Here is a 13,475-nt window from a genome sequence, read left to right as displayed (position 1 = left end):
GAGAGAGAGAGAGAGAGAGAGAGAGAGAGAGAGAGAGAGAGAGAGAGAGAGAGAGAGAGAGAGAGAGAGAGAGAGAGAGAGAGAGAGAGAGAGAGAGAGAGAGAGATACTGACTCATGGCCTAATCCTTTCTCCCTCCTCCTCCTCCTCCTCCTCCTCCTCCTCCTCCTCCTCCTCCTCCTCCTCCTCCTCCTCCTCCTCCTCCTCCTCCTCCTCCTCCTCCTCCGCCTCCTCCGCCTCCTCTTCCTCCAGGATTGCAAATAAGGATCATCTTTCCATCAAATCTTGGAATGCATTTACCTCAACGACTCTCTCTCTCTCTCTCTCTCTCTCTCTCTCTCTCTCTCTCTCTCTCTCTCTCTCTCTCTCTCTCTCTCTCTCTCTCTCTCTCTCTCTCTCTCTCTCTCTCTCTCTCTCTCTCTCTCTCTCTCTCTCTCTCTCTCTCAGGTAAATGCAAAATTTAACGTGAAATCGAAGAAATCCGAAAGTTCAAGAATGAATGAATGAAGGAAGGAATGGAGGAGGAGGAGGAGGAGGAGGAGGAGGAGGAGGAGGAGGAGGAGGAGGAGGAGGAGGAGGAGGAGGAGGAGGAGGAGGAGGAGGGGGAAGAAGAAAAGAAGGAGGAGGAGGAGAAGGAAAAGGAGAAGGAGGAGGTCGAGAAAGAGAAAGACAATGACAAAGATGAGACAAATTCTGCAGTTTTATTTAAGAGAGAAAAAGAAACTGAGTGTACGTGTGTGCGTGCGTATGTGCGTGAGTGTGCAAGTGTGTCAGTGTGTATGCGTAGGTGCGTTACTAAGGTGAGGGGAGACAGGCTACATCGATCCTCACACCTGACACACTTCTCACCCTCATAGCAATCACCCATTTCTTTCACCCTTCACCCTTAACCTCTCATCCACGCCTCTCTCAACTCCCTTTGCACTGGAGTGAGAGAGAGGAGAGGGAGGGAGTGAAGGGAGAGATAAATTCAGGAGTGTGGTGAAAAATAGGGGTAATTTATAAAGGAGGGATAGGGAATGGGCTCAGAGAAGGCAGGTGTGGCAGGGGAGGTGTGGCAGGGGAGGGTGGAGGGTTACTGGAATTGTGTAGAGAAAATGTGGTGGAAGTGTGGAGGAAGTGTGGAGTGAGTATTGTGTTTTGGGTGAGTAAGGGAACATGTACTGTAAAAAAAATGATGATTGTGTCAGTGTATCATATTCATTTTTTTTTTTGCTACTACTGCTACTCCTACTACTACTACTACTACTACCACAACTACTACTACTACTACTAATACCACTACTACTACTACAACTACTACTACTACTTAAGAGAGAGTACTAGTAATTCCACCAACACACCACGGAAGTGTATCCCAAGAATTTATCACACTTCTCGTCCATCACCATAAATCATTGCATGGACTGAAGTAATAATACATTGGGGTATAAATGGGTTGAAATATTGCTGTGGTGTCTGAGAGGCCTCGCTGATGATGATACAGAGGACAGGTGGATTCTAAGAGGTGAGAATAAGGAGGCATGTGACAATGATTACTGGGATTTGGATGCGAGTAATGTAAATTTGACATGTTGCTTCCGTAGAGTTTCACGCGATTCACCGATTCTGATGTCCTCATTGAAACGCTTTGCTTTCTCACCACGATCTTTTTCAGAGGCTATACACATGAATTACGTGGTTCTTAAGAGTGTTTCTTCAGTTGATATTGTAGATATTTTGTTAATCTGTCACTATAAATGTAAACCATCATTATATTCCTGTGTAACTTTATCTAGAGGTTTTTGAAAGTAATCGGTGTATGGCGCAAATGTGTTTTAGAATGTGAACCTTTCTCTCTCTCTCTCTCTCTCTCTCTCTCTCTCTCTCTCTCTCTCTCTCTCTCTCTCTCTCTCTAAGACACTGATTCCTAGCTCAATCTTTCATCTCATTTTCCTTCCTCCTTTCCAATCTAATTTCTCCTTCTCTTGTCATGAAGCTTGTAATAAACTTGTCTCCTTTCCTCCTCGCCTCCCTCTGCCCTCCCTGCTCCTCCTCCTTACTAATCAATGGCGGTACAAAGGAAATAATCAGGAACTCTTCTCCCTCCCATCGATGAGGAGAGAAGGAGAGAACAATGGCAGACTCTAGGGTTGGTACCGAGAGTTTGTTAAGTGTGAGGAAGAAAGGAAGTCTTATATTTAGTGGTAAGGCAGGATGTGATACTATTGGAAATTCTGAGACGCTTCTACATCTCACCTCTGCAACACTGAAGGGGATCTAGTTGTATTTTTATAGTTAAGGGTGCTTTTTATAGTTATAGTTAAGAAAAAAAAAGAGACAATATTCCTTTACTATTTACAAGAGAAACACACTTAGAAAACCTGGTTATTCATCTTTAAATGATTTCCAACACTTATGGTGAAGCTACATGGGTTATTCTGGATGTTTTTAAGAATATTTCAACTTTATTCACAGGAGAAACCATTGAGGAGCTGGCTAATTCTATATGTGAAATATAAAAACATACACGTTAATAATCAAAGCTTTACCTGTATGAGTTAATATCGAGTCATGTATACAAAATAAGAAAGGTCATTAAATTTGGTGATAAGAAAAGATATAAAACAAAAGACGCTAAAGTAAAAGAGCCAGGTTATAAATAGAAGAAAGGAATGCAGCAAAAACAACGATAAAAGAGTATGAGAAGAAAATGGAAGGTAATAAACGTGAGGAATGAAATGGGAAGTATGAGTGATAAAAACGAGAATTGTGGGTGAAAATGTGGGTGAATTTGAGCGAAATGAGACGAGAAAAATAGTGGAGGCTCCCGAGACAAGATGAGGAAGACGAAATGAATAAGATGAAAAAATATGAGGGAATAAGGGAAGAAAAGAAAAGAGGAAAAGAAAAAGAGAAAGTCGAAGAGAGGAGGAAATTAAAGCGAGTAATGAGGGTGATAAAGAAGAAACAAGCTAAATTAGATTCTGGGGAGAAAAAAATAACTAAAAGGTAAAAGAGTGAACAGAGAAAAAGATAAAAAGAAACAAAGAGAATTGAAGGAAGAGGAAAATACATTAAAGAAGCAAGGGAAGAAGAAAGAGAAAGAAAAGAAGAAAGGAACAAAGAGAAAATGTGGAAGGAAAGGAGAGAAATAGAGAAAATTAGGATAATAAACAAATGCAGGAGAGGCGGCGACAGGAAATAATGAATCGACAGCCGCGCATTTCAGCCAATCAGAGCCCGGGAATCCTGGCCAATCACAGAGCGAGGTGCGTAATGCGACAGAAACTAGAAATGAAAAAAAAAAAAAACAGAGAGAGAGAGAGAGAGAGAGAGAGAGAGAGAGAGAGAGAGAGAGAGAGAGAGAGAGAGAGAGAGAGAGAGAGAGAGAGAGAGAGAGAGAGAGAGAGAGAGAGAGAGATTTCTTACTAACTCTATACTAACACTAACATTTTTTATATAATATCAATGATTTTGTTAGTTTCATTGTTATAGTTTCTCTTTTCTACGTTTTTAATGCGATTATTATTGTATACTTCTAAATAAATAAAGAATACTGAAAGAACCACGAAAAATTACAGCAACCGTGTTCTTTTTGTTGCTTTTCTTCCTTCCTCGATGTTTGAAATCATTGAAAAAACAAATAACTAATACCTTCAGTACCAGGACGCGTTTTTATATTCATTCTGGTTACTATTTGGCGATTTCATACAGCTTCAGAAACACATGATGGGGTTAGAATAGTAAAGATTGGCCATTAATCTATTGACTTCCACAGACCCTTCCTAATGCAAACAAAATCGTCTAATCATACGCAAAAAATATGAGTAAAGTAGCGTCTCAGTACTAAAAGAGTTAATGACACAACGAAAAAAACATGATAATCTAGTTTTTTCGTTATTTTTTCTAGCTTCCTTGAAATTCCTAAGAAACTAATAACGAAGACCATTAAAGAAGAAAATCGTACCTAATCTAATTCAACATGCTACTCTTGCTTTTCCGCTTCCTCGAGGTTCCTAATAGTCCCTCCCGTGCACTAATTCACCTTGACTTCATCTATCAACTCAGGTGTGAAAAATGGAAGCGTACCTGCGTCTCACCTAGCACGGGGGGGGGGTGAGAGAGGGAAGGCACCAATGACCTCATGCAAGCGACGCGCAGTCAAGGGGAATGTTATGGATTTTTGCAAGTTGACGGTGGTTTATGAAAAATATATGCACTTCACAATCGATTCTGTCTTCAGCTTGTTTTCTCTTTCCTCTCTGTCAGTCTATTTTCTCTCTCTTTCTCTTTCTGTCAGTCTGTTTCTCTTTCTCTCTCTGTCAGTCTATTTTCTCTCTTTCTCTTTCTGTCAGTCTGTTTCTCTTTCTCTCTGTCAGTCTATTTCTCTCTCTTTCTCTCTCTGTCAGTCTGTTTTTGTATTTCTCTCTATCAGTCTGTTTCTTTTTCTTTCTGTCAGTCTGTTTCTCTTCCTTTCTGTCAGTCTCTTCTCTCTGTCAGTCTATTTCTCTCTCACTCTCTCTCTCTCTCTCTCTCTCTCTCTCTCTCTCTCTCTCTCTCTCTCTCTCTCTCTCTCTCTCTCTCTCTCTCTCTCTCTCTCTCTCTCTCTCTCAACATATAGATAGTCGGTTATTCTATTTGTTTTTGCCTCTCCTCCACATGTAGAGAGTAATATGTTAAAAGTATATGTTAGTTGTTAGTTCGTTCCATCTTCCAAATAAGACTCGTTTCAAGGTGTTCATGTTAATACAATGCTGGACGAGACTCAGGAAATTAGGTAATGCTATTTATTAGACGTTAGTTAAGGCTATTTTTCAATTAGCACTCGTTTCGTTGGACTTTCTGTCGACACTTCTGGGCGAAACTCAAAAACTACACGAGATAGGAACGTTAGCTCGACTTTAAATCGCTTGACCGCAAAAAAAAAAAAAGAAAGAAAAAGAAAAAGGAAATGAAAAGGAAGGAAAAAAAAGACTTCCAAGTTTTCAGCTCACTTCACATTTCAAGGAACAAATTCACGATCTTATACTCGTAATTTCCCAAGGATTTTCTCAGGATTTTCTCAGGTGTGCTTTACCTTTTCCTTACACGGGGGACGGCCGCTGCCACTCCCTCACGCGCGCCTTGTTACCCATCGACCAGGTAAGACCTCACGCGAGCCTCAGGTGACTTCCCCTTCCCCCTCTCTCCCTTCCCTTTCCCCCTGCCTCTCTCCTTTCTCCCTCTCCCACCACAGCAATCATTTCCCCTCACCTCACCTCTCCTCCACTTTACTCTCTCTCTTACTTCCCTTATTTCTTACCGTCTCTCCTTCATCCTCTTTCTGATCGTTATTCTCTCTATTCCTTTATTTTGTCTTATTCTTTGCCTTCCTCATTTATTGCTTAACGTTTTTTCTCTCTCTTTCCACTTTCATTCTGTCTTTTTCTAGATTCCTCTTTTCTTACCTGAATTATTTGCCCTATTCTATTAATCCTCCCTTCTCTCATTTGTTTGTTATAGTTCCTTTCCTATCTTTCCTTCCTTCATCCCATCTTTCTTACTATTTTCTTCCTTCCTTGCTTCTCTTACTTTCTGTCGTTCCTTCTCACTTCCTCCTCTATCATAAGTATCTATATACCATCCTTCCTTCACCCTCTCATTTCCTCATTCTTCTTACAGATCCTTTCAACTTTTCATAACCCTAACCTCTTCATTAACCATATCATGCACCATTACACATACTTCAGGATTGCCATATAAACTAACATCAATATTGAAACGCTGGTATTTAAGAAGTAAGCATATAGGAGAGGATATGAATTAAGGTAAATGTAGGATCAATACTCACAGTGTTTTCATTGATTGAGAGAGAGAGGAACTAAAGGTGCTTACGCTGATAGGTCTTCTCTCTTACCTGAGAAAGAAATAATAGTTAGGAATGATACTGCTTTTTTACGTGGGAGGAAAATAAAAAAAGCTAAATAAATATATACTTTACTTTAATAACAATAACTGCAAACGACAAAAGTTTCGAATCGCAAGAGAAAACAATGAAACTATGTCTTTTATAATGACAAAGACTTCACTTAACATCGCCTTGTCACTTGCAAATAAAGTTAGAAGTCGCAAAATAATATAATAATAAAGACACGTGTTTTTATCATAATTACTACACTTGGTCTTCTCTTCCCTAGTGTAAAAGAAAGTTAGCGGCGTCGAGTGAACTTCATCATGTCATTAAGTGGAGAGAAAAATTTTTATCAGCAATTTCGTGTAATTACTTTCTTGCTTCCTAAGTTGTCCCAGCAATGGTTGTCTCCTTCATACGTCTCATTTTCATATTATCTCTTCTAATCTCCATTTTCTCCTCTTGCTCATACCTCTCCGCCCTTCATGTTTAATTTTCTCTTGTAATTAAATCATTCACTCTCTCTCTCTCTCTCTCTCTCTCTCTCTCTCTCTCTCTCTCTCTCTCTCTCTCTCTCTCTCTCTCTCTCTCTCTCACGTTTTCTACTTCTTTCCGATACTAATAGCATTCCATTCCATTACCATTACTTTTCTTTATTCCTTCCTTCTCTCTCTCTCTCTCTCTCTCTCTCTCTCTCTCTCTCTCTCTCTCTCTCTCTCTCTCTCTCTCTCTCTCTCTCTCTCTCTCTCTCTCTCTCTCTCTCTCTCTCTCCTGAAATTCCCTCTGTGACTCTCTCTTCTTCTCTTTCTCTTCCTTCTTCTTTGACGGCTTCTTCTCTCTTTGCTTTCACTTCCTCTTCTCTCTCTCTCTTTCTCTCCCTCCACCCAGCACACACACTCTCTCTCTAAGGGTCAACAAGAAAGCAGGTGTTGTTTGTCTATTGATTCCTGTCATTCTCCCGCACCTTGCCTGACACGCACTCCACTCTCCCACCTTCCCGCCTTCACCACCTCGACTTTCACTCTCGCCCGGTCACTTCCCCTACAGGCGTTTGCTTCTTGCTGCGTTGGTTATTAGTCATTCGTTGTGGTGCGAAGGTGGTGGCACGCGAGTTTGTAATGCAAGGAGAGGGAAAGTTTGGGTGTGGTGAAGGCTTTTGTTTCGTGGTTTTGGTGATGGTTTAGATATGCAATGAATTGTGGTATGGTGAGGGAGTTATTGGTTATGTTCTTATGTGTTTTGAAAAGTAAGAGTATAAATCAGTGGGTTATGAGAGTATGTGTCTTGTAAGTGTTATGACGAGTTTCTTATCTAGATGACGCTAATAGTTAAGATATATGATAATTGTATGAAAGATGAGATTTTTATGAGTTACGAAGAGTAAGAGAGGAGAAATCATTGGGTTATGAGAGTATTTGTCTTGTGTTGAGTGTTATGATGATTTTCTTATCTAGATGATGCGAATAGTTAAAACATATGATAATTGTACAACAGATGAGATATTTATATGTTATGAGATGCAAGAGAGGATATCAGTGGGTTATAAGAGTATGTGTCTTGTTTTAAATGTTTTATGATGATTTTCTTATCTAGATGACGCGAATAGTTAAGATGTATAATTGTATGAAAGATAAGACTTCATGTGTACTGTATAAAGAGAAAGTTTTCATATTTTCTTCGTATTAATCTGCTATTTGTTCCGTACTCTTGTTATGGGCGACGTGAATAACGAAAAGCTAAAGCAATAAAATGAGTGAATTTGTAAAAAAAGAGAAGAGGAAGAAAATATTGATCAAAAACTCCTTAGTAAATTTTTCCTCACACGAAAGACTGCAATTATTAGACACACGCACGCAAACACCCACGCATGACTCTCTCTCTCTCTCTCTCTCTCTGAAAATGACAAAGAGGAAAAGAGAAAAAGAGAAGTAAAGGACATAGAGGCAATGAAGAGAAAGAGGGGAAATCAAGAGGGGAAAGAAAATGGGAAGTAAATAAAGGGAGGCAATAAGGCAAGGAAAAAGGGAAAGGGAGAAAATAGGGAAGGAAAGGGATTGGTAAGAGGGAGGTATTCTGAAGTGAGGGGAAAGAGGTCAAGATTAGAGGGAGAAGAATGACTTATGGAGAGAGAGAGAGAGAGAGAGAGAGAGAGAGAGAGAGAGAGAGAGAGAGAGAGAGAGAGAGAGAGAGAGAGAGAGAGAGAGAGAGAGAGAGAGAGAGAGAGAGAGAGAGAGAGAGAGAGAGAGAGAGAGAGAGAGAGAGAGAGAGAGAGAGAGAGAGAGAGAGAGAGAGAGAGAGAGAGAGAGAGAGAGAGAGAGAGAACCAGACTGAAAGAAAGACAGACAAACAGAGAAAGAACACAAGATAACACAAGGCAAAAGAGAGATAGAGGCAGAGAGAGGCAGGGGTTGACAGGGGCGTTGGAAGGCGTGGTCTGAGCGTCAGTTGCATTCGAACCTCCTGCTGAGACTCTGATAACTTTCTTGTATGCTTGTTGGCGTAGGTATAAGGCCGCGTGTGTCAAGAGGGAGGTGTCAGGAGGTGTGAGGGAGTGAGAGGGGGAAGAAAAGGGGAAGGAAGGAGAGAAAGGAATGGATAGAGAGGTAGGAATGGTCTGAGAAGTGATGGAGGGCAGAGGAGGATCAGGAATGGTTTAGAGGGAGAATGTGAAAGATTTTATAGAGAGAGTAAAGGAAGAAGAGTAATATGAAAAAGCACTAGAAAGAAGAGAAAAGGAGATAGACTAAAACAAGAATAAGAAAAACAGAACAAGAAGAAGGATTAAGGAAAATACGAAAAGGAAAAGAGGAAGAGGAGGAAGAGGAGAAATTTCAAGAAAGAAGACAAGGAATATACTAAAGATAGGAAGACAAGAACGAAGACACTAAAAAGGAGGAAAGCAATGAAAAAAGGGAAGAGAGAAGGGAGATTAGGGTAGGAAGGGGAGGGTTAGGGAGAGTAAAGTGATGTGAGAGGAGAGAGACAGGGTGAGGGGAGGGAGGAGGAAGAGGATTATTGAGGGGAGAGGGGAGGGGAAGATCTGTGCGTGACTTGCTGACAACATAAACAAACATTAATCTTACATGTTCGTTCCTCAGTTTTCGTTTTCGTTATCTTCATCGCTGAGACTTCCTGGAGTAGTGAGGAGGAGAAGTAAGAAGAGGAGGAGAAGGAAGAGTAGGAGGAAGAGAAGGAAGAGGAGGAGGAGGAGGAGGAAGAAGAGGAAAAGAAGGAGGAAAGAAATATTTGAAAGTATAAAAGTTAGAAAGAAGGAAGGACAGATGATGGAGTTTTGAAAAGAGGAAGAGAAATAGGAGAAGAGGAAAAGAGAAGGATTTCAAAAGCGAGAAAAGGAGAATAAGGAGGAGAAAGATGAAAAGAAGAAAAATAAAGAAGAGAAGGCTAAGGATACTAAGTGAAAGAAGAAGAAATAGATGGCAAAAGAAAAGAAAAAAAAAACTATTCCGAACGATAAATATGAGAAAAAAAGTTAAAAAAATGAAAAAAAGAAGAAAAAAAGAAAAATAAGAGGAAAAAGAGGAGAAAAGGAAGCATACTTAGACAAAAGCTCTATAACTAACACAAAAAGGAGAGGAAGAGGAGGAGGGAAAGGGAAGAGAATAAGTACACACGAAACACTCATAACAAAAACAAGGGAAAAAAATCAAAATAGAAGAGAAGCATACACATCACACAAACCTCATAACTAATACAACTTTGCTCTCTCTCTTTCCCAGGTATGTTGAAGTGAGGTACAGACAACAGCAGAGCATCTCTCCGTAAGGGCGTGAGTAAACAGTGACTCCTCGTGACTTCCCCTTAGAGTAAATAGAGTCTAAGCACTACATCCTTAAAATAGACCTCCCTGCTGTGTTTTTATTTGGTTTTGTACGTAAGAGTGGTTGTAATTGAAGGTGATTCATGTAGGAGAGAAGTAGTGCATTGGAAACAAGGAAAAAGGGTAAACTGAAGAAAGGAACGAGGTTTGCTACAGGGGAAAGGCTTACTGAAGCACAATAAGGTAAAAAATAAAGATAAATGAAGGCAAAATGAAGTATAAAAATGCCACTGTGAAGAAGAAATGGCTAAAAAATAAAATAAAAGATATTAAATAAAGATAAGCTCATTGGAGAGAGAAAAATACTAAATTAAATATCAAATAATGACCGATAAAGATAAAAAGGCTGATTAAAGAAGAAAAGCAAGAAAAATAGACGGTCTGAACACTACATGAGCCTCTACCAATATCAATGAGAAGAAAAACAACACACAGGTGGCAAAATTAATCAGAGGTGAGAGTGGACAGGTAAATTACAAAAGCCTGGGTAATAAACAAAGGCAATACCTGTAATCAAGAAGGTAAAGAAGGTGTATTTCAGGAATAAATAATTAATTTGCTGTCTTACACGTGAAGAAGGTGATGTAGACTAATTAGCAATAGGTAGGCAGGTGAATAGGGGGCTGAGGGAACGAACAGCCCCTAATGATGTAGTCAGGTGGGGCTCCGCAGGGAATTAGGGCAGTAATTAAGGGAAGGTGACGTGAGGGAAGGCATTGTGGGGGAAAACTGAAGGGATTGGTAGATTCTGGGAAAAGAAACGTATGATCATAGGTAAAAATTGATGAAAAGGTATGAAAAGTGAAATTAAAAGAGATTCTAAGGGGAAAAACTTGGAATGCTAAAATTTGGGAGAAAAATACGGAATCACAGGTAGAGAAAAAGTGAAAATAAAAAGACTAAAAGTGGAAAATACAAGGGAAGAGATTGGTAAGGAAAATGAAAAGGGAGGATTGTGAAAGGAAAAAAAACGAATGAATTGATAAAGTAATGAGGAAGTAATCAAGGACCATACGTACATAGTTGTAGAAAGCAAATGTTAAAATAAGAGAGGTTGTGAAAAAAAAAAAACTCATTCAGTCAATTTGTTACTTAAGTCATTAAGTCATTCCATCAAAAAGTCAATCAGATAGTCAATGTGTTAGTCAGTCAGTCAGTCAGTCATTCAGTAAGCCTGTCAATCAGTTAGCCAATCAGTAGCAAGAATCTCCATGTAAACCCTAATCAATGAGTCAGTCACTTTACTCAATGAGTCAATGAGTCAGTCAGTCAGTCAGTCAGTCAGTCAGTCGTGCAGGCAGGCAGGCAAGCAGGCAGGTAGGCAGGCAGGCATGTGGGCAGGCAGATAGGCAGGCAGTCGGTCGGTCGGTCAGTCAGTCAGTCAGTCAGTCAGTCGTGCAGACAGGCAGTCAGGCAAGCAGGCAGGCAGGCAGGCAGGCAGGCAGGCAGTCAGTCAGTCGTGCAAACAGGCAAGCAGGCAGACAGGCAAGCAGGCAGGCAGGCAGGCAGTCAGTCAGTCAGTCGTGCAGGTAGGCAGGCAGGCAGGCAGTCAGGCAGTCAGTCAGTCAGTCAGTCAGCCAGTACGAACACTCCACGTACCTTAAGAAACACAACACCTTACTTTACCTTCAGGAAAAAAGAAGCTGAAAGAACTTTTTGTCCTTTTTATTCTTCCTTTCATCACTCTGAGCCAAAAATCATTAATCTTGTTTCTCTCTCCTATCCTCCCTCCCACGACAGAGAGGGAGGGAGGGAGGGAGGGAGGGAGAGAGAGAGGAAGGAAGGAAGAGGGAGGAAAGTGGGGAGGAGGGACAGGAGGGAAGGGAGGGAGGGAAGAGCTAATCACCTCAACCACAAATCGCCCTCCACCATCACTCAAAGTAATTATCTTAAACTACATTTAAAGTGATGGCCTCTCTCTCTCTCTCTCTCTCTCTCTCTCTCTCTCTCTCTCTCTCTCTCCTTATCATCATTAACTGACAAAAATAGGAAATTATTATAGAAAATTGTTATAGTGCTAAAAAACATTGAAGAGGAAAATGTAAACAAAAAGGAAAATATGAAAATAAAATACGCATGATGAAAAAGAAAATGAAGGATATGGAAAAGAAACAATACAAAGCAAAAGGAAGAGAAATAATACAGAAAAGAAGAAAGAAATAAAAGAGAAAACATGAATAAAAAAACAGAAGAAAGAAAAACATCATTAAGAAAAAACGAAAGGAGAGAAGAAGAAAAGAAAGGGAGAAAAAAAAAAGGAAAATGAAAAAGATAAACAGAGAAAGATAAGGAAAAACGAAGAACAAATTTGAGGTAGAAAAAAATAGAAAAAATAGAAATAGAAAAAATAGAGAATTCAGAAAAAAAATGAAAATAAAGTCTGAGGTAAAGAATAAGTACAATTTCTATGCCACACAGCGCCAGATCAGGATTCATGAGGAGCCTCGCGCTAGGAGACAAATTACGTGTGAGGGAGAGAAAGGAGAGATAGGGAGAGGCAGGAAAGAGGCAGGGAGAGGGGGAGAGAGGGAGAGAGGGAGAGGAACAGATGGAGATATGGGAGGGAACGATAATGGGGCTTTAGGGAGGAACCGGAGGAGAGGGAGAAAATTGCCTCCACAGAGAGAGAGAGAGAGAGAGAGAGAGAGAGAGAGAGAGAGAGAGAGAGAGAGAGAGAGAGAGAGAGAGAGAGAGAGAGAGAGAGAGAATTGTGCAGATATGGAAGTCACGAGAGAATGTAATACTTTCTTCACACACACACACACACACACACACACACACACACACACACACACACACACACACACACACAAGGAAGGTAAATGTGATTCATAAAGTACATTGACAACAAAGGAACATCTACATTTACATAAGAAAATAAGGGATCCAATTTCGTGTTTACAGAGCCGAAGACGATCAAGGTAATGTCATGTTTTCCTTCTTCGTCAGCCTTCTGTAGCCCTGCTCTACCCCTTTGGTCTGTCTGTATGTCTGTATGTTGTGTTTGTCTGTCTGTCTGTCTGTCAGTGTTTTTCTCTATCTTTCTGTTTATGTTTGGTTGGTTGTTTGTTTGGCTTTCTCTTTATGGCTCAATTTTTCTCTTTATTCATTCATGTCTATTTGCTTATGTCTATCAATTTCTTTATTTATTTTTAGGATTGATTGAATGCGTCTTTCTGTCTATCTGTCTGTTTGTCTCGCTGGCTTTCTGTCTATTTCTTTATTTCTTTAATTTTCTTTCTTTGCGTGATAACTCAAACAGTCAAAAAGAAAGATTGATGATAATACTTCATAGAATCACATTTGTAGGTAAATAGACATACGAACAGATGTAAAATTGATAAACAAGGGGATAGAAACAGAAAAATACAGAAAAAATATAAATACAAAAATACTGTACCTGTTATACTGAAACTCTGACTGTATTTACAAACGAATATCTCGAATTTTAAAACCTGGCAGTGACTTTACAACTTCCCTACTTCTTCTCTCTCTACCTAAGCACTATAAGAGGATACAATACAACACACTAGGGCGTCACCTCCACGGATCCTTCACACGGCTGAGTCTAAGAAGCTAAATCAGGGTTAAGTCAAGGATGAGTCGGGCTTAGCATTGACTCAGTGTTTGGAAGGAAGGGATGAGGGAAAAAAAAGGTTCAAGTTTGGTAGTTTTTCGTTCAATGCAAAGTCAGAATTGGGCTTAAGATTGAGGAAATATATGGTTTTTTTTCTTGTTTCGTTTCGTTTCTTTTCAATTTGAAGTG

The 13,475-nt window shown here is 39.9% G+C and overlaps 1 long non-coding RNA gene across 1 annotated transcript in view; it reads left to right on the top strand.

Moving 5' to 3' along the window:
* LOC123510421 overlaps window positions 1–9,942 on the top strand; it is a 16,685-nt gene extending 6,743 nt beyond the window's left edge. Inside the window, exon 2 of the long non-coding RNA XR_006676490.1 lies at window positions 9,609–9,942. This is a non-coding gene — a long non-coding RNA (uncharacterized LOC123510421). The remainder of the gene's footprint in view (window positions 1–9,608) is intronic.
* Window positions 9,943–13,475: the final 3,533 nt, after the last annotated feature.

The sequence above is a fragment of the Portunus trituberculatus genome, chromosome 29 (assembly GCF_017591435.1).
Source record: "Portunus trituberculatus isolate SZX2019 chromosome 29, ASM1759143v1, whole genome shotgun sequence".
Classification (NCBI taxonomy): Eukaryota; Metazoa; Arthropoda; class Malacostraca; order Decapoda; family Portunidae; genus Portunus; species Portunus trituberculatus.
This window is presented reverse-complemented; position numbering and strand designations above follow the sequence as displayed.